This window comes from Ambystoma mexicanum, chromosome 9 (genome assembly GCF_040938575.1).
Source record: "Ambystoma mexicanum isolate Mex_15411 chromosome 9, UKY_AmexF1_1, whole genome shotgun sequence".
In the NCBI taxonomy this organism is placed as follows: Eukaryota; Metazoa; Chordata; class Amphibia; order Caudata; family Ambystomatidae; genus Ambystoma; species Ambystoma mexicanum.
Window position 1 is genome coordinate 945,084,928 of NC_090931.1, and position 22,477 is coordinate 945,107,404.

At 47.7% G+C, this 22,477-nt stretch overlaps 1 protein-coding gene across 2 annotated transcripts in view; it reads left to right on the forward strand.

Moving 5' to 3' along the window:
- The window catches only part of LNPK (lunapark, ER junction formation factor), a 1,074,215-nt gene that overhangs the window by 434,678 nt on the left and 617,060 nt on the right, over positions 1-22,477 (forward strand). The gene's annotated exons all lie outside the window — the stretch shown is intronic.

Below are 22,477 nucleotides of genomic sequence, written 5' to 3' on the forward strand. Positions count from 1 at the left end.
GAAGAAAACGAACTATGGTCACTCCTGACGAGTGGGGAAGACACTAGATGTGTGATTGGTGTGACTTTGTTTCTAAAACACTTAGATATAAACAGCGGAGAATCAACGGGATAGACGAAACAAACCCAAAGTGACATTAACTTTTTTACTAAACAGAGGTTTTGACAGAAGGATTTTAACAATGTTTATTGTAAAAATTGCTATGCGATTAAATCAAAAATAAAAAAATAGGGCGGTAGTAGTTCGGGGAGGCAGGGTCTAGAGAGGTTGTTTTTTTTTAGGTGAGAGCCTACCCATGCTTCTTTGAGACAGTGCGGCTCAAGGCCGGGTGCGAATGAGGCATTAATGAAGGCTGTCAGAAAAGGTGCAAGGGAGTCTGCGCATTTTGTAATGATGTTGGCTAGACAGATGTCACCTTTGCATATGGACATTTTTAAGTATTTGAGGGGGTCTAGGACTTCTGTTTCAGTAACATCTCTGAAGGAGAAGAGGCCCTTGTCTTGGAGAGTGGTGCTATTGATGGGTGAGAGAGGTGGGTCAGGCTTAGGCAGTGCTTTGTGGTGTGCTCGGATTTTGTTCTGCTGAAGGTCTATTTTATTGAGCATGGCTGTTTGAATACTTGAACACCATGCTTAGTCTTTGTGACTAGGTCTCTGAATATGGTGAACATTTCCTTAGAATGGGACTTGGCATTAGTTATTCTGGTGTTGAAGGAGTTGGCCTTAGCTTGGATAATGGCTTTTTTATAGTGAGCAGACAACTTTTTTGAATTCATCTTTAGAAGAGTGGCTGGGATTAGTTTGCCATTTTGTCAATGCGTTATGTTTGAGGGTGCGTAGGGCCTGAAGTTCTGCCGTGTACAAAGAATTGACGTGCATTGATATTTTGGCTTCTTTTTGGTCATAGTGGGGCGATAGCAAAAATTGCAATTTTGAGGGTGTCCTTGTACAGATCTGCTAACAAGGCTGGGTCATTGGAGAATGGGGGCTTCAAAGCAGGAGTCTTTTCGTGCACTTCTAGCCAAATCTAGTGGGGCGGAGGTGTATGTTTTAGTGGCAGTGGCTCTGGGAATGGTGAATTGAATGAGGTGGTGGTCAGTCCAAGGGCATGGGGTGTTGGAACTGATGGTAGCAGAGCAGTTGTGGTCAACCACCCAGTCTAGGGTGCAACCTTTGCAATGGGTGGGGTTGATGATTCTTTTCATGAAACCCATGTCCTTGAATTATTTTGCAAGTGCTTTGGCTGCTTTGCCTTTAAGGTCATTGAGGCCCAAGTTAAAGTCGCCAAGTAGAATGGTTTTGGTGGAAGTCTTAAGGTTATCCCCTACGAGATGGTGTAGGCTATCCTGAAAGTTTGAGGCCGGGCCTGGGTGCCGGTAGACAATATGCATGGTATTTGTGCAGTTAGGGGAAGATGGACAATTTAGCAAAGATGGTATTGGCATTTCCTTCCAATGGGGGGGTTGACTATTCTGAGGGATAGAGCTTCTTTGATTATAATAGCTACTCCACCCACTTTCATATGCTGTCTGTCTTGTTAGTGAATGGTGTAGCCTGGTGGGAGAGCTAATGCGGTAGCAGGACTGGCTGCTTCATGAAGCCATGACTCTTTAATGGCTAGGATGTCGAGGTCGAGATTGGTGAGAAGGTCGCAGATCTCAGTGGCATGGGCAGGGAGTGAACGTGCGTTTGAGGGCGCATTTGTTAGGGGGGGAGAAGGGTGCTGTTTTTGTGTACGAGGGAGACTCGGTGCTGTAGGAGGAGGGAGGACGACTCCTGGTGGGCAAGGAGTGGTTGAATGATTCAGGGAGAGAGATGAGAGAACCTGAGGTGTGACGTGAGTGTTGTCAAGGAGTGGTATGGGCCCCAAAAGGAGTCATTTAGTTGAGACTTTGGGAGAGGTAGCAGGCATGAGGTATATGGCGTCTGTGTGCATAGATGCAGGCAGGCATGGTGAGCGTATGCCCAGCATAAGGTTCCTCTAAACCGTTGGCCTGGGGCAACTTTGGTGTTTTAAGGGTTTAATGCAGGACCTTAGCATGTTTATTCTACGAGCAAGGTAGTCCGAGAGGCTGGTTGTGGCAGTAGCACGCGGGGTAGGTGCATTTTCTATTGGGCCAGAGAGGGAAGGTAGAAAGGGGGTAGTGGGGATGTTATCCGAGTTAGGTATAGAGGTGGCCATCTCACGCAGTGGAAGATGGAGAGAGCAGGCTAGATGAGGATCTACATGCTGTGAGTGAGCAGAGGCGGGTGTACATTAAAAAGGCAAGCTGCTCAACTTTGGCAGTAAAAAAACATTTGGGGAGGCCTTTTGTAAATATGCAGTGGCAAGAATGCAGTAGAGGGCAAGATGCTAAACTAAGGCAATGATGAAATGTGTAGGGCTGGCCAAGCACAAATAAATGTGATGGCAGTGATGCAGTAAAGGGCAAAAAGGCTGGGCAATGGCAGTAAACACTTATACAGTGGCAGATACCGTGATGAGCAATGTACTCGACAACGGCAGTAGGCAGGCAAAATGCTAAGCTATGGGGCAGAGATCCAGTGATGAGCAAGCTGCTTGGGGACGGCAACAGGCAGGCAAGTGACCATGGACGGAGTATCAAAAGCTATGAGTGGCGCAGTACAGACTGTGTAAGGATGGGCAGACTAGGATCTGTGTGGGTCATTGGGTATGCGCTGTAACGGTGAACAAGTAGGACAAGGACCGTAGGCACTATAAACACAATGCATACAATCGTCGAATTAGTAACACAGGCTATGCTAGGAAACTTAACTTAAGAGGGGTGTGGTTATAGGCAGCTACTGTGGAGCAGACACCACTGCATCTGTGTGAACAGAGAGCAGGTGGCTGCAGCAGTTGTGGTAAACAAGCACGCAATAACACGCTCGTGGGGCCTTAACGGGACAGGGGCATCTGCAGCATACAGTACCTTGGTGCAGGAAGAGGGCATGTAGACATTAAGTGATCAGCAGTCGTTGAGCCCATTAAATTCTTAATGCCGGGGAAGCGCAGAGACGCAGCGTGTGGGGAATCCGAAGGCTGTAGTCGGAGTTGTCCAGAGAGACCCGATATGCTGGGCAGTGAGCCCAGCAGGCGATGTGGTAGCTGGTGCAAACCAGCGACGAGAGCAGACTACAGCATTGGGTCCAAAGATGCCATTGACAGACCAATGCGGCATGAGAAGTCTCACAGTGGGTGAGCATAATATGGAGCGGGTAGGGAAGTTTAGAACGTTACTCACGTTCCTCCCGGCTCCGACAGGAGCCTTAGTTGATGGCCTTTGTTGAGGGGCTGGCTATCCCTGATTGGGGGATAAGCTGTTGGGCCACCAATCAGCTACGGTGGGCAGCTTCTCTGGGCTGTGGGTGAGCAAGAACTGCGGCGGCCATCTTGGAAGAGTTTAACCCTCACGGTCAACTTTAAACAAACGTTTTGGTATCGATGAAAAAGCTACACTCGCACGATTACGAGCGCTGCAACATTAATATCAGGAATTATAATGCTTTGCTATGTACTCCAGGAAAATATAAATGAGAAGCAAGTTGTGTAGAGCTAAGCATACAGAGCCCACAGGCTTGCCTCCGGCAGATACTAGAATTGATGGAGTGTACTGCTCCTGCAGTGCCCGGAAGGGAGAGAGCTCCTGTCCCTGATGACGAAATATATAGGGGTTCTATGTGAAAAGACCTAATTTTAACGGTCTCAAGAGAAAGAGCAATTTACAATGCCCGATTTTATATTGATCGGAAAACCAGCATTGTAAAGGTATTTTTCTCTTGAAACCTTTAAAAAAAATGTTTTTCTATGGCCCACCATTGTTCCTCCAGTGCGGTCACAGAGCAGTCTTTCTAAATTGTTTTTTTGGTGAAAAGATCTTTTGAAAAAGAAAGCTATAGGGGTAGCCAATGAGGGTGTGTGATGAGTACTGTATACTGTGCGTCTCGAGTGACGATAATGTGCCTTATCTATCTGCTTTGAACTAACCCAGCGAACTTCATGGCAGTTTGGTTCTACGGCACCCTCTGTCACTTTTTTTTTCCTTTTTGTGTACTAAATAAATCCTTGCCAAGAGGTGCACCAACCTTTTTCTTGTGTGTGGTTGTCTGGTGCTCTGCTACGCTTCAAAATGAATATAGGCTGTATAAAAGGATTAGCATTTATCACATTATCCTATTAATGTTGTGGCATGTGTAGAAACTGCTAATTTCACTTGGAAAACCTTATATGTTCTCCCCCTTTATCCTTCTTCCTCCCGTCTTGTGCTGGAATTTTTTGTAGGTAAAATGATTGGTAGAAGCTATTCACTAGGATGTTTGTATTTACTTGAGTACCCTTTTCCCAGGGGAGGGCAGTGGTCTGGAATAGGGGTTTGTTTGACTTCTTTGGTACGCTTCTTTTTTGGGTAGGGTTTGTTTTCTTATTACATTTCAATATATGAGCATAATCTACAGAAAAGAGCTTCCATGATCTTCCAGCGGGATGGTTTGTAAGTAACTCATGGTGGCAACAGTAACGACAGACACAAGTGATCACAGTTCAAGGTTGTTTATTAAACTGTATACAGGGGTGAGAAAATTGCCTAAACTAAACCTATAGGTAAGATCGGAGCAAGCTACGGCCATCAAATAAGGCAGTCCTAGTAGCCTCTTGTCAAATAAAAACGGCCTATACTGAAAAATCTATTGCCAATCCTAACCACTAAGTTACTAAAAAGAGAGTGGGATAATGTTCACCAGAAAAGAAAGAAGTGTTCACAAAATGATAAGTCAGGATGGTATGGCGGCTTCTCCCTTCACCACATTTTTAGCACGGGACAAGGTGAGACCCCTGAGCACAGCACACCCCTGGGACTCTCCAGCACGAGGTTCACAAGTCTATTTCATGATACCAGAACCTTCAAGGGTCAAGTCTCTTTCCTGAAAGTCCCTTGCCTTAGAAGGCCTGCTGGATCAAAACAGCAAACAAAAGTTCCTTTGATTGGCTTGCACCTTTGGGCGATTGATCTTCGCCCCTAGGACCTCTCTCCATTGGGCTCGGATCCTCTTTGCAAAATGGGCCTCCCTCTGTCAGGTTCACTACTGCCTCCTGTAACGCAGTTCATACATTTCTAACACAGTTAATGATTTTCTCATTTTCATCAGGAAGCGGGGTTCCCTTCTCCTAGCTTTCTTTCGGCATCCCTCTGTCGGGTTCACACTTGCCTTATTCCACAGTTCACAATCTTGTCAGAATGCTGGTTTCCCTTCCCCTAGCTTTCTCTTGCAATTGGTCGGAGACTTTCTATTGTACAAGGGATTTGATGGGACCCTTGTAGGACCACTGACACTGCCCTTTCCTAGGTTCTTCTTTTACTTGCAGTTTCAACGCAAAACACAAAGGGCCAGCGAGAGTCCTTCGGATGAGCGCCCACCTCTGGTGCCTGACCACTCTGCAGCTGACCCTTGTCTGGGCTTTTCCCAAAAGTACACACACACACACGCACGCACGCACGCACGCACGCACTCACTCACTCACTCACTCACTCACTCACTCACTCACTCACTCACTCACTCACTCACTCACTCACTCACTCACTCACTCACTCACTCACTCACTGCATTCATATAATGTTGGCACTCGCAACCTTGGGCTCAACACAGTTCGGTTTGCTATCATCTTTCTCCGTCTCAGGGGCTGTGTTGAACCTCTTGGCTTGTCTTGCTTCTGGAGTCAAGGACCGTAGCACAATAGCCAGTGTGCCTCCCCACCTGTGTTATCAATGCGGGAGGCCCCCGTGCACCGTTGACATCTGATCCTCCGCACGCCAGCCGTGACTCCTGGTTTTATGATTTCCCTTTCGGAGACTTTGCGGGTCTGAGTTAAAAAGGACAAGGGCAGTTCCCCCTTCGTCGTCCCTTCAGGTCTCGCCGTCTTTCTCCTCCGTTTGAACTGCAGTATCCTTGTGCATTGGGCCTTGATCGTAGTGTGCTTTTGTGCTCCACCATTTATCCCTGTGGGGAAGGTAAAGTGCCATCAGGTGTGCATGGTTATTGTCAATTGCCTAACTCTGCCTGACCTGTATGTTGCGACATGTCAGGTAAACGGCTCTGGTGTTAGTCCGTTGTCTTTTACAGTGTAAGAAAGTGCTTGTGTCGGAAAAGGGGGGAGGGGTAGAGCTTCTAAATTTTCTACAGGTTAGGATGGGGAAAAGGTGTTAAGGAAGGGAGTACTGCGTCTTACCAGTCAGTGTCCCACTTCCACTCCCCTCATGCAGGTGATAGTCCCCCAAAGGTCCATTCCCAGGAACTGGATTCAATAGCGATGGCCCTGTCCTGGCCACCTGGATGACAAATCTCCGGGGACTAAAGGGTGAGTCACCTTCAGCTTTCTCACAGGTTCCACAGATCCAATCTCAATGTTCTTTCTTATGTTTCTTTTTCTGGACGACGTAATGGAGATTTTTGCTTTCGGGTAGAAGGCCAGCAATGAAATCATTCTACCGCTGCCGTTGGAACAAATTCTGCAGCTGGTGCAGGGTAAAGGATGTGGACCCTTTTCAATGCAATACACCTATGGTGGTGTCTTTTTTTTTGTTACATTTGGCTAATCTGGGGACTGAGATTGGGACGATTAAAGGATACTTGACGGCACTTTCAATCTTTAGGCACACCTCGAAAGAGGTATCCTCCTATCAATATACCATTGCTTATACAATTTCTTGTTAAAGGGCTCACAAATGCGTTCCCTCCTACACCTTTTCAAGTTCCAATTTGGTATCTTAATCTGGTATTAAAATTTCTGATGTCACTCCACTCCATCATTAAGACCGCTAACATTGGAAACCATTCTGTTAGTTGTGTTAACATCAACCCGCAGGGTGAGTAAATTGCAGGCCCTATCTGGTAAGCCTCCATTTACCATTTCTTTACAAAGATAAGGTTGTCCTTGGGGTCAAACCGTCTTTATTGCCAAAAATCTTGTTGGATTTCCATTTAGCTCAGAAAATTGTGCTTCCAACTTTCTATCCGTCCCCTCATTCTGTTCTACATCTAAGACTCTTTGCACCCCTTTCCTCACAATTTTTTCCAATGTAACGAACGCCTAGCTACCGAGGGTTTTGTGCGCTGTAATAAATGCTAAAATAAATAAAGGAAGAGCAAAGGCTACAAAGGCTTGATCCCAGAAGATATTTGAGCTTTTACATTTCTCGGATGACAGATACGTCAACACAATCAGCTTTTCATTGGGTAAACCGGAAACACACTTGGTCTTCCAGTTACAAAGCAAACTTTGTCCAGGTGGATAATTCTGTCTATTTCAGAGTGTTACAGGGTGGCTGGAAAGATCCCCCAGAAGGCCTAAGAGCAGATTCCACTAGGGGCATGGCAACATCTTCCTCTCTTTTGAGTGAGTGGTGCCGATAAGACATATGTACGGCAGCCAATTGGTCTACCATCCATAATTTGGCAAAGCATTACTCTCTGGATTCATCCTCTAGCCTAGAAGGAGGATTTGGGGAAGCAGTCTTATACTTTATCCATGACAAATCTTGAAACTGAAAATTCTTACTCCCTCCTCCAAAACCTAATACTGCTTTGGGAGTCATAAGATGAGGAATACATGGGAGAACACAATCCATTCGAAGAACAAATTACTTACACGTAGCGTTCTTTTGACTGGATGTTCCACCCACATATTCCTCCTCGCCCCTCCCAGCCTACCACACTGCAGAATTTCCAGGCATTACACATTACACTCTTTCAGAGTATAGTACTGTCTTGGACTCACTGAAGCTGGTAATTCTGCAAGAGGAAGGCTTAAAAACATAACTGAAGCCAACAGGTGCTGTGCATGCTATATATACCGACAATGACGTTGACTCGGGGATCGAAGCCCTCGAAGGGACATAGTCGACCGCATCATCGCACAATGCCCTCTGTCAAAAAGTAAAATCTGAAGCAGCTGAAGCTGTAAGATATTATATGCTAAGAGGAGGGCTACGTTGGAGGAACATCCAGTCGAAAGAACGTTCCCGTGGGTAAGTAACCTGTTCATCTCTAATATAGGTGACTCCCTGGCACAAGCTTCCTTTATTTCACTTGATCTGCATTCATTTAAGATCTGCTGATTAGCATATGCTGCCGTCATTCTGATGGCTCATACTCAACTTGGCCTGCAACATTTACTTAACGATTCCATCAATATACGCAAGAAAAATGACCTGGTGATTAATGCCAGTCAGACAAAAATCATATTTTTAGCCAACAGCAGCAAAAAGTTGCGTTGTGTGGAAAATTGACGACTATCCCCTGCTAGTAATAAATGAATTGAAATATCTTGGTTTAACTTATGTGCAACGCCCAAACAAAACATTTCTTTTGACCAAGTCTTTTAGAAAAAGTGTTCTTTTTTCGACTCTTTTCAGTCTGCTTTCAGGTCGGGGCGAGGTATTGAGTTAGTGCTTATCTCAGTCATGGACGACCTGACTCATCTGTCCAACCAGGGTGGGGTGGAAGCACTGATCCTCTTAGATCTCGCAGCAGCCTTTGACACTGTTGACAACTCCACCCTGCTTCTTCGACTAGCTAATGCTGGTATCTCTGGCTCAGTCTTGTCCTGGTTTGGACCCTTTCTTGGTAACCGCTCAGTCACTTTCTCATCATCCTTTTCAATCTGATCCTATTTCTATCACTTGTGGGGTTCCCGAAGGGTCTGCTCTTTCTTCATTTCTGTTTAATGTCTACATTCAGCCTTTGGCCTGGCTCATCCAGTCCCACGGTTTCCACTTCTACTCTTACGACGATACCCAAATTGTAGTGCGTCTCGATCTGGCCGCAGCTGCTCCTCTGCGCCGCTGCCTGGAGTCTGAGGATAGCTGGATGAATTAAAACTGGCTGATGCTGAATGCTGACAAAACTGAAGTTCTGGGGTCGGGCACCCTTCATCTGTTTCTTTCTGGACACAGGCCTTCTGGCCCACTTCCCTGGGTCCCCTTCCAACCCTTGTTGCGGTGGTGAAGGACCTGGGCTATAAAATCTGTCTTTCTCAGCAGAAGCCCAGGTTAGCATGGTCTGCCAAAATGGCTATTTTAAACTTAAAATTTCCTGGAAGGTTCTTCCATTCCTGCCAGTGCATCTTCATGTTTAGGTGATAACATCATCCGTTTTTGGAATGCTTGACTATTGTAACTTCTTGTGTCTAGCTCAGCCTCTCTATCTCCTAAAGAAGGCTACAGGTGCTTGAGAATTTTGCAGCTAGGGCTGCTACCGGGACCCCTCTGCGTGTCTGTCTCGCCAGTTCTTCGCCATCTACACTGGCTGCCGGTGGCTCGCCCAATTGAGTAAAAGGCTCTTTACATCGTACATCATGCTTTCTATGGAGTGGGTGCAGACTTCCTCATGAGAAGTTCCATCCTTATATACTCGCCTGTACATTAATATCAGAGCATGCCCACATCTTGCAGGTGCCAAGGTTCAAGCACGCACGGGTGGGAGGACGGGCGTTACCGGTGACTGCCGCCATCTTTTGGAACAACTTGCCACGTTCCCTCTATGTGACCGATCACCATCTGTTTCGACGTCAAATCAACTCTTCTGTTCTGATTTTTAAAAAAATGTCCTTGGTTCTTTTAGCTGCTCTCCTCTAAGGCCACTAGCGCCATGATGCCTTTATTGGCGAAAAGTTGTGCTTTATTAGTTGGGCTTAACATAACCAACTTAAAGGGGAAAGTAACTCGATTTCTGCCTCATGACGTTTATAAATTGTAAATACGGCAGGTTTTCACAGATTCCATGAATTGGTTTTATAAATCCAAAGTTGTTAAAGCATTAGTGCACGGACTAGATGTTTCTCACATGGTTGAGACTTCCATTTTAACCACTATTGAAGGCCATCTGTAGATAAAGACACTCAACCAAATGTCCCGATTTCAGTTATTGGGTATGAATTGGCTTTATTTTTGTTAAATGGATGGCTACAATGCAAAAGCCTCTGGCTTTATAGATGTTTACAAGCTCCTTTAGTTAGTACCTTATTTTATGATCTTAGAAAATTGATGAATGGCCGAAACATGTCTGGCGTGCTTGTGTTTCCATGCAGAGGGGACCCCATAGCCCTCCCATTGGTGGCACTGATTTGCATATGGCTGGAACCCTTTCACAATGGTGCAGACTGGCTAAAAAACAGTGATGTGGAAGATTCCCAAAAGCAGTGCAAGTGGTGCAGATTTATTCAAAACTTTCCACCAGTCACTTTTTTGGTTAGGAGTAGTTTTTAACTGGCCCATTACATAATTTTAAGCAAATCTGCAAAGACATTTTACTTAGCTTCTATACCTTCGCTGCTAGTGGTGAATCCTTTAGCTGTTAAAAGTAAGTTTTTTGAAAGCAATTGGTGGGACGCAATATACACCAGAAAATATGAACCCTGTAAGAATTGTACTAAATGTTATGTTGATTTATACTGTGCACCCGGCGAAAACCGTCTGGGCAGATTTCAAAGATATTAGCAGCAATTATCCAAATGTATATTGCCACTCTCAATTCCTGAGGTTGCAACTGAATTTAACAACCAGTGAAATTCGCTCCATTTGTGACAGATCTGCCACATCTGTAGCAATCTGTTTTTGCAGAAAGGCAGATGAAATTCCTTCTCTTTTTATTAAGTGTCCATCTCTGAGAAACTTGAGAAGTGCTGTGTTTTCAGGCTTTGTTCACGATAGATTGGCTCCATGACTATGATTTTTGGCTTGACCTGCTTTCAGGAAATAACATTTTTTAACTGTCGCTGTTATTACATTTTTATAGAGAATTAATCTAATTGTTTTTAAAAAGGTAATTAATTATGTGGTTTCTGTCAATTCTGAAATGTTATCCATTGTTAATTATTTATGATTTGTAACAGATGTGTGTGAGATAGTGCTTAGATTAAATATTCTATGTTTTTTCTTATGTATATTTGTTTTGCCAATGTAGTGTAAGGTTTATTTTAAATCAAGTCTCAAATTTAAAACAAAAGTCAGTTTATTACATTTTATGGGTTTGTAATTGGCACAAATCATGGCTCAATTTTCACCCAATCACAATCTGTGATGATCACCAGTTCTGCGAGGTGAGGTTGGGTTCAGAAAGATCATTTTCCCAAGAATTCCAATCCCAGCGACTAATTCTTTCTCCATCTTTGAAAATATTGGATAAGCCAAACGAGGTGCTTGAGACTTCTCTTCAGTTGCTTCACTGCTTCAGATTCTGCATCACCCCATTCGCACTTCACCACGGAATTCAACAAGTGAATCAAGGGTTGATTGATCTCTGTATCATTGACCCTTCAACTAAAATTGGTCAATCCTAAGAGGCTCTGCACTTCACGCAGAGTTGTTGGCTTAATTTGAGCAGTTCTTTAGCTTTCGTTGACGATTGAGACCCTCTGCTGTTCATCTCCCAGAAAGGGGACCATGGTTTTACACCGCTGGGCCTTGCAGAATGTCAATTTGTGCTTGCTTTCTGTATCTGAGTAAGAAGTGTTTTGGATCTCGCCCCGAAGTTCTTCCACAGTTTGACTTTTTGTCAACAAGTTAACCACATAGGTCGAGTTTCCCTTTCCCCTAGGTCCGGAATGGCATTGTGGTGGAACTGAATCCCCTTAGTTAATATAGCCAAAGTTCATACAGGTCCAAGTGGATTGTTGCCCCCCCTAGCCCCAAAGGTAAAGGCAAGTTTAAACTGATCTTCCTGACTCACGAGTACCATTCAATAACCATTTGTCAGATCATGGGCTAAAAATGCATTTGATCCTTGAATCTGAGCCCATCCTTGGTCTGTAGAAAATCTGCCACTTTGACATTTGGGCCAGGTTTGTTCAACTATCTGTAAGAGAAGCATGGTATCAAAAGCTAGACAGACAGAAAGGATACGTTTGGAAAACCTTAATTGTTCTTGAAAAAGGGATTGGAAGAATTCCTATCTTGCCGTACGTCTAGGATGAGAGCACGGTTGACCATCAACTGATAAACAAAACAGTCCTAGTGGAGTCTGTCAAAACAAGATGACCTATACTAACAAGCCTAATGCCAGCCCTTACTCTAATGTAACAAAATTTGTATGGGGAAAATGTTGATGCAAAAGAAATAATGTGCAAAACTATAAAGAATCAATGTGGCTAAGTCAGCTCTCCTCCCCACGTTGGACAGCACGGGACAAGGCGGCCCCTGTCAAGAGGATGACGCACTCCGGCTCAGGTTCTCAAATTTAAAGGCAGGTCAAAATGTGGATTGAGGCACGCCTTGCCTTCCAATCTAAACTCTCTTTCCAGCTTCAATATATAGTTCAACAAAAAGTTCATGCCGGTCTCTCTCAGTTGGGCTCAGACCTTTCAAAGCACAACAAAGTTCACATAGGTCCCTCATTGTCACGCTCAGACCAGTTCAGAACACCGTTCACCTGGGCACCCATCTGTCGGGCTCAGACCTCTTCAAAACGCAGTTCAACAATACCTGCAAGGGTGCTCCCTTCCCCAAGCCTCATTACACTTCTGATCTCCCTCAGCCAGGCTCAGATCACTTTCGGGTGTCGAAGACTTTCGAATGTGCGTGGCTTTCTTTGTAGACCTCTGCAGGACCACTTCGACAAACAGAACATGGTTCAACTTTCTTTAACACACACTGGTCTCTCAGGTCGCTTGCCAACTCACCGACTGCAAGCGTTTCTTTACTGGTTTTACAAGTCAAGGTTAGTACCACAGGCTTGGCCTCGCCTCCCCTACTCTGCCGTTCACCCGGGAGAGTCACTGGCTTCCTTGAAACACAATGCAGTTTTCGGATGTGGGCTCTGGTCTTCTCCACGTGTCTTTGGCGGCCTGTCTGAGGCAACGACCTCTAGTAGGGAACTCTTGGCGTTTTCGACCCGCTGCTCTCATCCCTTGGTCCATTGCTCTGCTCCAGCAGGTTTGCCTTCGCCCCGGAAGTCCTGCTCGTATTCGTGTTCCGCCTTGCTCAGTTTTTCTCAGTAAAATGTCTTTGGACTCCAAGTCCCATAACACTTCATTCTGATTTTGCTCCCACTTCGCAATGTCCCCCTTTTGGGACTCTGACGGTTTTGGGAGCTGCAGGAGTTCAAGGGGATACTTGTTGAGGTCAGGGTCTAGCCACCTGCCCCTCAAAGGCATGGGTGTTCCTCCTTTGCCCAGGGGAGGATTTCTGGTGTGGGTACCGCCAGGTAACCTCAGCTGCCCCTGGTTTGGCTCCCTGGAGGTAGAGTTCCCTTTCCACACTGCAGCCTCCCCTGTACTCGCAGGACCAGCAATCCTTTTCCACCTTTTATACTTCCTGTAAGAGTCTACCAGAATCAGGTGTGAATGGTTGTAGAGGAAGGCCTGATCTTGCCTATCCTTGTTAAGGGGACAGTCTGTTGTTAAAAGGGAACAACATTTCCTCTGTGTCTGAGTGTCTTTCTACTTGGTGATCTTCATCCTCGCTCACCCCCTCTCTTCATCGTCTCAGTCTTTGTATATAAAAGGGAGGGGGGAGTTGGGAAGTCTAGTGTTTTCTGGTAAATATGGGAAAATTGGGTAGTTTATTGTCAGATTGGGGAAGGTGGATGTAGGGTTGCGGGGACAGGGGTTCTGGTTTTCCATGAGGCTCTCCCCTTCTTTCCTTTACGGAAAAGTATTGGGGTAAGATGGGACTTAAATATCCCTTGTAGAGAGGGGGTGTCAGAAAGGGCGGAATACTGCGTCTCTGCCTGTCCAGGTGATCCTCCCGCACTGGTTCACCCTTAGGGTCTGGTTACAAAGGCGATGCCTGTGCCCTGGCCACCTGAACAAAAGATCCCGAACAAAAGATCCTCTGGGTCTATCTGTGAGAACACCCTTGCATTTCTCACATCTCTCAGGTCGGCCGAGTCTCTTGTGAAGAATCCTGCGGATTTCTCACTAAAACCCTGCCTGAAGTCTCCTCCCAGGTGGCCAGATGAGGGCTGACTCTTCCTGATCCCAATCCTGGGGGTGGGGTACTGCGGGAGGATCACCTGGGTGGAGACCAGGCCCAGGATAGGGTGGAAATCCTCCTGGATGAGACACAGTATTTCTCCTCTGAAGGGGATATTTCTACCACTATGCAAGGAAAGGGTTCGTCTTACTGTCATTTTAATATCTCTCAAGCTCCAGTTAAAACTAAGGTGGTAAAACTAAGGTAAACCGGTTACATCAAAAGAACGAATCTTTTTTTATTCCTAAAATCAAATGCCCTCCTCAATACCAAATGTATACTAAAAGGCATGGCGGAAATGTTGCCTTCTCTACACCTTCCTCTAGTAAGGTTGAAACCTACAATCCCCCTTTAAAACTACTAAGGGAATTAAATCTACCCATAAAATTATATCCAAAGTGGAAGAATCCAACTTTTTCTAAAATTAACTACATGTCCCAGAGTCCCATTGGGACTGAGACGAGGACGACTGATGAGGCATGTTGGAGCAAAGTACAGGCAAGTAGGCCTAACTGCTCTTGCCAGGGTCAGGCAATCTACAATAATGCCCTATTGTTTGCCAACATGCTCTAATCTTGCATGGTTATTAATCTAGCAATTTTCTGGTCTTTGAATCCTAGTGATCTTCCTAGATGATCGTAAGCTGTAAACCTATATAAAGAAATTCACAACTCTTTTAGATCTATAATTAGGCCTTTGTAGTACACATTTGGCCTTATTTTATTTCTTTTTTAAATCTTTTTTCCATTTCTTAATGGTTGTTTAGCTTTTCAATAAATGATGCTTCAAGGGTTTTTTCATAGTGCAATTGATGAAAACATCATTTAAACTTTGAACATATAGTGAAAAACATTCATTAGATAAATCTGTAACACAAGCAATGAATTTACTCAAACAATCTTAGCAAATTTCTGATGCATTTTAGATATTCAAAACTATTCATTAATTTCTTGTCAAGAACATTTCTCGACCAATTCTTGGTCAACGTCAATACGAATAGGATAGAGAGCGGTGGAATGGTGTGGAGTTGTAAATGATCTTGGATCATGGATGTTTCGGCTGGTGGTTTGGCTGACTTCGACTGGGCCTTGAATTGGGTGGCTCTGCGGTGAAAGGGAGACATAAGTGCATATGTATCACCCACTGGTGTGCTGCCGTAAAGGTCTGTGTAAAAACTTTTTTCTTATACCATGGGTCCTGGTTCTAGAAAGACTAAAAATGATGGTGGAGGAGAGCATGTTTGTTTTCTGGTTGCCACTGACCTTATCATTCCCCTTGTGTCTTCGGCTGGGCTCTATTAGGGGGGTCTGGGGATGGAGCATGGGTGCCTTGCTGTTGGGCTAGGTCTGTGATCCTTTTTGTATTCTATGCCGAGTTGGACAATGCTTTGATCTGTAGTTAAAATGGATGTAATACATTGTTGTGAATTACTTTCATCCGTATTGAAATATAATTTCGAGGAGATTGGGTCCTCCGACGTATTCCATATCTATGACAGGTAATGTCCACAGCTGTGCTGCTTCGGAAAATCTTTGGCTCCTGCGTCGATGCGCCGTCTCCGAGGACCTCCTCCGACGGCCAACGTCACCCGATGTGATAAGTAGGACGCACGACGCCCATAGCCTCAGTTCCGTTTTTTTCCACGAATGTGTTCGCTTCGTGAATCTCGGTACGCCTCGACTCGTTGGAGTTGCTGTTTTCTATTCTCGGTTCGTTGAACCTGTTCGGTTGGTTGTGAAGACCTGTATGTGGCGATGTCTTTCGCATCTTCGACCCCGCCTCCGGGCTTCAAGAACTGCGGGGACTGTGGGTCCAAGATGTCGGTCACAGACTCGCACGACGCCTGCCTCTGGTGCCTCGGGGAGGCCCACGATACGGACGACTGTGTCGACTGCCAGTCGCTCACTGCGAAAGCCTTGCGGGAACGCAAGAAGAATCTGTCGGTAGGCCGGGTGTCTAAGCCCCGGAAGTCGAGGTCTGCGGGGCTTTCGACCGATGACTCGAGGGGTGACTCTCCGCATCGTCGTCGGAAGTCCGGTGGGTCTCCTTCCAGGAGTCGGTCTCGCCACTCCTCCGCCTCTTCTAGGCATTCCAGGAAGCACCGGCATAGGTCGCCTTCCCCGACCTCTTCCGAGGACTCCGCCCGTCGGCGGGTCGCTTATCCCTCCATGCAAGCGACACCGGAGGAATGGGCTTCCTTCGGGAAGCAGATACTAGCGATTCTGGAATCGCAGGGCACTGGTCCGTCCGTGCCTCCGAGTGGGGTCGGTCGGCACCAGTCGAGAGACACGCCCGTACGCCTTCGGGCTCGGGTGGTCGGCACGGCTCGCGGTAGAGGTCCCGCTTGGACAAGGGTAGCCGTTCTCGCCATGCCCGTTCCAGGTCCCGGTCCTCGACGCGCTCGAGACCGCGTGATCCTGTGCCGTCTTCGAAGAAGACGTCGACGCCTGTGGCGCCGAGGTCGTCGACGATTTCTCTCGAGATTCCGTCTTCGAGGGGGTCGTCGACGCCGTCGGCGCCCAGGTTGTCGAGAGACACGCTCGGAGCTCTGGCTTCGAGGACTGTGTCGACGCCGCCGATGCTGACGGCGCTGCAGCTGTCGTCGATGCCGATTTGCTCGACGTCGACGCCTTTTCTGTTGACGCCGGCGCCTTTCGAGGGGTTTGCCCCGAGAAAGGCTATAGCTAAGGTCCGGCACTGCTTTGGTCCGCAGAGGTCTTCCTCTCCCCGCCTGGAGTACATTTCAGAGGGTGATGAAGGCTCTGATGGCGGCCTGGTTCCGGTTGCGGTTCCAGATGACGTTATCTCGGGCCATAGCCAGTTTGATGACCTGAGGCAGTCGCTGCATGATGCCAGTGGACTGGACACCTCTCCGGAGGTGGAGTTTTGTCAGCCAGAGCCTGGCACTCATGCCGATTCTTCATATCGGCGCCTTATGTCTCGGGTTACCGAGTACTTGGGTTGGTCAGCTCCCCCAGGGGAGTTCGTTCAGGATGATCTCACGGACATCCTTGATCTCGGTCCACCCACTGACCCGGTTTTGCCTTTTCATATGGCTCTGCAGAGAAGGGTGGCGGCTGCTTGGATTGCTTCGGAGTCTCTCCCGGCAGTGGGCAAGTCTTTGTCACGAAAATACCGTCCAGCCAGTAGCGACCCCTGCTACTTGTCTAGGCACCCCACCCTGGAGAGTTTGGTGGTGCAGGCGGCTACGGCCCCGGCAAAGCAGGCGTCGTATCCTACCATCCCTCCGGATAGGGACGACAAAGGTTTTGACGGCTGGGCGAAGAAAGTGTTTTCTTCGGGGGGTATGGCGCTTCAGGCAGCCAACTCCATATGTGCCTTGTCTCGTTTCACGCACACTCTGTGGAACTGTGTTGCATTAGCGGCTGATCATATTCCCGAAGGGGACGAACGGGATGGTTTCCTTGCTATGGTTCAGGATGGCAAGGATGCTATGTGTGAGGCCGTTCAGTCGGGTTTGGACTTGGCGGATTGTGTCAGCCGGTCTATGGCGGCGAGCACCGTAATGCGCAATTTTGTGTGGTTGCAAAAGTCTGGGTTCGCTCCTGATGTGCAGTCCCGGCTCCTCCACATGCCTTTTGACGGTGAACACCTTTTTGGCAGCAAGGCTGACTAGAGCCTTGAGAGGTTGCAGACCTCCAAAGCTGCAGAGAAATCGTTGGGTGCTGCAGTTCGCCAACCTCCGCCTTTGCATCCTAGGGGACAGCAATGGACGGGAGGTTCCTTTCGCTATTACTCGTCTTTCAGTAAAGCGAGAGGAGCTAGCAGTCAAAGAGGCCATCGTAAGAGTGCCAGAGGTGGAAACAAAGGTACTCGTGGTGCCAAGGCCGCTCGGGCAGTTGCCTCTTTGCCCTCAGGCAACGCCGCAGCTGCTACCACTCAGTCATGAGGCCAGGTCCCATGGTTCGCCGGTTGGGGGAAGGCTGGTGCAGCATCTTGTAGAGTGACAAGCCATTACTTCGGATGTGTGGGTTCTGGAGATCATAATCCACGGCTACGGTCTTCCTTTTCGGCAGAGGCCTCACGACAATCCACCTGGGAACCTCTCTTTGAAGAGTCCGGATCCGCTCCTTGCGCAGGAAATTCAAGCCCTGCTGGAGAAAGGCGCCATAGAACTGGTGCCTGTAGCGGAGAGGAACAAGGGATGGTATTCCCCTTATTTTTTGATTTCAAAGAAAGACGGGGGATTGAGACCCATCATGGACTTGCACGGTTTGAACAAACTCCTCAGGAAGGACAAGTTCAAGATGGTTACTCTCTCTCAAGTCCTCCAGGCCCTTCAGCTTCAGGACTGGTTGGTGTCACTCGACCTCAAGGATGCTTACTTCCATGTGCCGATCCATCCCAAGCACAAGAAGTACCTGAGGTTTGCGGTTGGTGACTCGCACTTTCAGTTTCGGGTCCTGCCGTTAGGATTGACCTCCGCCCCGAGGGTTTTCACCAAGCTCATGGTGGTGGTGGTAGCGCATCTCGGGAAAAGGGGGGATTCACGTCTACCCCTACCTGGACGATTGGTTGATCAGGGGGAGCTCTCCCGAGCAAGTCCTGGATCATCTGTCCGTCACCTGCCACTCCCCTCACAGGCTGGGCTTCTCCCTCAATTTAAAGAAGTCCCATTTGACACCAACGCAGCGGCTCCAGTACATCGGAGCAGTGCTCGACACGTCCCTGGGGCAGTGTTTTCCTCCTCAGGTGAGGGCTCTTCACATTCAGCAGATGGTGCACAAGTTTCAGTTTGCCCAGAATCTCCCAGCGTCCGAGTTCTTGAGACTGCTCGGCCTCATGGCATCCTGCATTCTTCTGGTGCCAGAGGCTCGTCTGCGGATGAGGTCTTTGCAGTGGGCACTCAAGCTCCAGTGGTCTCTGTCCTCCGGCAGGCTGTCGGACCCTGTTCAGGTGCCGCCCTCGGTAGCCCGGGACCTTCTGTGGTGGGCCGTCGAGGGCAATCTGATGAAGGGGGCCCCATTTTGGCTGCCCTGGCCGGAGGTGACGATCGTGACGGACGCATCCCTCACGGGATGGGGAGCGCATGCCAACGAGTTGACAGTCAGCGGTCGTTGGTCTCTGTCGGAGTCCAGACTCCATATTAATCTGTTGGAGCTGAGGGCCGTCAGGCTAGCCCTGAAGGCTTTTCTGCCGACTGTGCGCGGGAAGTGTGTCCTGATTTTGACGGACAACACGGTGGCCATGCACTACCTCAACAAAAAGGGGGGGGGCAGGGTCACTTCCACTGTGCAGGGAGGCGATGCAGCTCGAGTTCTGGGCCATCCAGCAGGAAGTTTCGATCTCGGCAGTTCATCTGGCCGGAGATGACAACGAGACGGCGGACGCTCTGAGCAGGCAGAGCACGATCTCTCACGAGTGGGAGCTGGCTCAGGAGATTCTCCTGGAGATCTTCACCCTTTGGGGGACCCCTCAAGTGGATCTCTTCGCCTCCAGTGTCAACCGGAAGTGCGAAAGGTTTTGCTCGCGGGAATTTCCTCCAAAAGGAGCCTTAGGAGACGTATTCGTGGTGGAGTGATCATTCCCACTGCTGTACGCGTTTCCTCCGGTCCCCGTCATCCCGCAAGTGTTGCAGAGGTTACGGAGGTTCGGTTCCCGGATGATCCTCATTGCTCCGGTGTGGGCCCGGAGGAAGTGGTACCCGGACCTTCTAGACTTGCCCATCTGCCCTCCACGTCGTCTTCCCTACCGAGACGATCTGCTCTCACGGGAGGGGGGTCAGGTTCTCCATCCAGAGTTCAGATCCCTCAATCTTCACGCTTGGCTTCTGAAAGGTTGAGGTATAAGGATTGAGACCTTCCTGAAGACGTGATGGAGGTGTTGCTCTCGGCCAGGCGGCCGGCAACAAAGTCTCTGTGCCGTTGGAGAAAGTTCTGCGACTGGTGCAGAGTTCAGAATGTGGATCCTTTTGAATGCGACATTCCCATGGTTTTGTCTTTTTTGCTTTCTTTGGCCCACAGGGGCTTGCAAGTGGGGACCATTAAAGGTTACCTGGCGGCGCTGTCCATATTTAAGCGCTCGTCTGAAGAGTGTTCCTATTTTAAGATTCCTTTTAATTTCGCAGTTTTTGAAAGGGCTCACTAATGTGTTCCCTCCGTCTCCTTTTTTGGTGCCAGGTTGGGATTTGAACCTTGTTCTTAAGTTTCTTATGGGTGCTCGGTTTGAGCCTTTACATTCTTGCCCTTTGAGGCTGTTGACTCTGAAAACTGTGTTTTTGGTTGCGGTTATTTCCGCTCGCAGAGTGAGTTACAGGCACTTTCAGTTAAGCCACCCTTCACTGTGTTTCACAAGGACAGGGTTCTCCTTCGAGTTCGTCCTTCTTTTCTTCCGAAGGTGGTTTCAGAGTTTCATTTGAGCCAGAAGGTTGTTCTTCCGGCGTTCTATCCTCCTCCACATCCTGGTAAGGAAGAGGAGAGAGGCTCCATAGGCTTGATCCTCGGAGAGCGTTGAGCTTTTATATTTCGCGCATGTCCCGGGTCAGAGTGGACGATCAACTTTTCATTGGTTACGCTGGGAAACGTTTGGGACAAGCTGTGACGAAACAGACTTTGTCTCGTTGGATTATTTTAGCTATCTCCGAGTGTTACCGCTTGGCGGGTAAGGACCCTCCGGCTGGCTTGCGGGCCCATTCTACCAGAGGAGTGGCTGCGTCTACTGCCCTGCAGAGGGGAGTTCCTATTCGTCACATCTGTGATGCAGCCACCTAGGCTTCAGTACATGCTTTTGTACGTCACTATTCCCTTGATTCCATCAGAGGGCAGGATCTGGCCTTTGGCAAGGCAGTTCTCTATTCCGCAATTTGATTGGGCATGCTAAATTTGTATTCCAAATTCTTTCCCACCTCCTTGCTTGGTACTACTTTGGGAGTCTCTCATAGATATGGAATACGTCAGAGGACCCAATCCCCTCGAAGAACAAGTTACTTTATTACCTGATAACGTTCTTTCGATGGGATGGTCCGACGACGTATTCCATATCGCTCCCTCCCTGTCTTCCCCGCTGCAGAATTTCTTTTGCGATTGCAGCTTGCGTTCCGCAAGGCCTTGTGTGTCTGACTGGCAGAGAACTGGTGGCACACATTCTGGGAAAAAACTATAACTGAGGCTATGGGCGTCGTGCGTCCTACTTATCACATCGGGTGACGTCGGCCGTTGGAGGAGGTCCTCGGGGACGGCGAATCGACGTCATCGACGCAGGACGCAGACGCCAAAGATTTTCCGAAGCAGCACAGCTGTGGACATTACCTGTCATAGATATGGAATACGTCGTCGGACCATCCCATCGAAAGAATGTTACCAGGTAAGAAAGTAACTTGTTCGCTGTCATTACAGCATGTCTTTTCATTGTAAGGGGCTTTACCTGCTGAGTGGTTTGAGCAGCGTAGAAGATGGATGTGCAGCTAGTAATGGAGAGCTGGCACTGCATGTGGTCTCATATCGTCCCTTGCTGTTTTTGGGCGCAAGGAAATGGAAATGATTGAAAATAATTGAAGGTGGGACAGTGGAATGGTGAGTTCCTGGATCCAGGGGTTAGGCCCGGTTTGTGCATTGGGGCAGATGTGAAGGTATTCTGTTTTGGAAGAGTCGAGTTAAGGAAGTGGGTGGCAATCCAGTTGGTGATGGTGGAGAGACAGGTTTTGAGGGTGTGGAGTTGTGCAGGGGGTGCAATTCAGAAGTATATTTGTGCCATCTGTGTATTGTTGGAAATGGATGTTATGTTTGATATGGATCTGTCTAAGGGATTCAACATATAGTTTGAAGAGGAGTGGAGATGGGGAGGAGGCTTGCAGGACCCCATACCCAACAGGGGTGGGGTCTGATTGATAAGGGGGCATGGAGACAGTGTGTCCTGCCAGTGAAAAAAAAGGTGAACCAATAGAGTACGGTGCCAGAGATTCATCCTCTGGACTAGGATGTTTAGTAGAATGGTGTGGTTGATGTTGAAGGCTGTACAAGTAGCACTGTGTATCCTTTGTGATACCATGTAGTTAATAGAGATTTTGAAGCGTAGCAGTCTCATTGCTGTGTCCAGATTGGAAGGGGTTGAGTAGATTGTTTGTGGTGATTGTGTTGTTGTAGTTGGGTAATGATGCGTTCCATGAATCTGGCCAGGTATGGTAGTATAGTAATGGGGTGGTAGTTTTCAGGGAGTGTGGGGCCGACAGATTTGTTTTTAAAAGGGGTGAGCTTTGTCCAGTTGTGAGTGCACTCAAATCTTCACTACGAGCATTAAATAATACTTTCTCTATATCAGGCTTGGTTGATGACCATTTAGCTGTGACCCCTCTGAGGTAGAAAGGTAAATCTTGATAAGTGAGCGGTCAAGCTTCTAATGTGACCAGATTAGATAGTCTGATATTCTGGTGAAGATGATAGATGTACTATTTGCTGGTTTAAAGAGTTCCGTATGTTCACGGTCCATATACAATTGCAATGTGAAGTTCTGTTTTACTGCGGGATCCGTACATTTCTGGGAGATTAAAAACTGTCA